The sequence below is a fragment of the Cyprinodon variegatus genome, unplaced genomic scaffold (genome assembly GCF_000732505.1).
Source record: "Cyprinodon variegatus isolate N-32 unplaced genomic scaffold, C_variegatus-1.0 Scaffold328, whole genome shotgun sequence".
Taxonomy (NCBI): Eukaryota; Metazoa; Chordata; class Actinopteri; order Cyprinodontiformes; family Cyprinodontidae; genus Cyprinodon; species Cyprinodon variegatus.
In genome coordinates, this window is record NW_015150781.1 from 556,720 (window position 1) to 558,892 (window position 2,173).

Consider the following 2,173-nt stretch of genomic DNA (forward strand, 5'->3'; position numbering starts at 1 on the left):
CCCTATGTCCTCCCGCAGTCTAAGCCTATAGCAGCAGAACTATAGAGATAGCTCAGGATAGCTTTATTGCTAGGAAAGCTGGATCTGCACATGAAGGTTGAAATACATCTAAATATATTTTTAATCATTAAGTTTTATGATCCAAAAACTTAAAATCTTTAGTTCTCATTTGGACCTGGGCGTTTTAAAACTAAAATGAAACCACAGATCCTAGGTTTCCCTTCAACTGGATGAACTAAATATCTCCTAAAAATAATCTGGTCTAATCGCAAGACCCATAACATAAATCTCTGTGGTTGAAAGCAACAAAATAAGGCAAGTTTATAAGAGTTGACCAATCAGAATGTAATGGAGGCGGGCTAAGAAATAAAAGTCAATTTCTTTGTATCAAGAAGGTTTCAGTCAAAATGCACCCATGCTAAAGAGGATTCTTTAAAAATAATTTACGATGTATGAGCTCTCTGTAATATAAATGGATGGGCAGCTAACTTGCAGCAATAAGCTGTCAAATGAGCAGAGGTTGTATTCAAGTGTAAAAAGAAGCAGCAGCCAAGACACTCATTTGATAGGACAGCTGTGCTCTGCTTCTTTGCTATAGTAACTTACTCTTTGCCTCATATTCACTGGATTTGATAGAAATGATCATTCTCCTCTGCTGAGCTCACAACAATCTAGAACTTTCATAATATCTAAGTTTTATTGGGAAACTCCATGAGATGCACTAATGAGTGATTTGTCTCAACAGCCAGAAGTTTTGCAAGACTCCAGCTAAGAACAGAAGTATGTAGCAGAGGATAAGGTTGCAGCAGGAAAAGCTTTGCTCATCCCACAATAAAATGAGAAAGGAAAGCTTCAAATGTGTAGAGAGGAGCCTAATTACATCAAATGGATGAAAGATGAGAGCTGTCAACACTTTCCTGGCAGCGTGGGGAGGAAGAGGAAGAGCGTGAGGCAGAGCAAGTCATGATGTCTCTGACTGGGGAAACTGAAAATGCACAGATATATCACATGTAGAGTATTGTAAAGTAAGAAAATGGTTTTAAAAAGTTAGCTTTTCTCTCTTTTCTATATTTCTATATGAATGAGAAGGTGCAACTATTTTCATTTAAAAGGTTGATTTTTGGTATGGCAGTTTAGTAGCATCACTAAATTTAGATTAAATCCTGGTACACTGCCAAAAATTTATATCTATGTATTATTTCTTAAAATAAGGGACCACTGTTGAGCATTTATCCTTTGGATAAACTTTACATGCACTAGTTCACTCTCACAATCCACTACAGGTGCTTGGCTCCAGGTACTCAGAGATTTACTTCCACACAGAAAGCCCAAATTCTCATTCAGTTACCACAGTATACATGTCAGGTTAAATAATACTACTTATACTTCAGCGATAGTATCCAGGTGTTACTTTATTGTATGTCTCTTTCCATGTCCGTTGGTTGTTCTGTTCTTTTTCCATCTCTCTGCAGGTGATGAAGCAGACTGAAGATGTTTTATCATTATCTCCCTTTTATCTCCTCTTTCTTTCATCTTTTCTCCTTTTTTCTTTTTCCTTTCCTGTTCTCCTTACATTGCAGTGTCCGTATAATCTGTAATACTTCCTGAATGAATTATAATAAAGCTATCTATGTGCATAAATCAAGCTGAACACTATGGCGATAGCCATACTGCTCCACTTGTTGGGCCCTTTTTTAGGCATCAAGACATTTATTTTTATTGCCAGATACGACACTGTAAAAAAAAAGAAAAAAGACAAGAAACAAAGGGATTTTTTTTTTCTTCTTGAATTTAGGTAAGTGAGACACTTTGCCAATGGAACAAGGAAAATAACATTTTAAATAAGTAAAACAATTGCATTGTCTTAATTCAACTGCATACTATCTACTTATCTTATTTTAGGTGTAAATATATTAATTCCAATGGCGAATCAGCTTAACTACCTACTCAAATCAAGGGTAAATACATTTAATTTAATAATTTCATACTTTTCTATAGATAATTTTTGCTGTCTATTTAAAGTTACATGACACTGTACCATCAATCAGATTCAACAAGGTATAGCATCACCAACCCACCATCATATTTAGAAGTGGGCAGGAGTTGCTTTCTCATACCAACCCGCTTTTTTCCATGCCAGACCTGAAGTGTTCTGCAGACATTTCATCCAAAG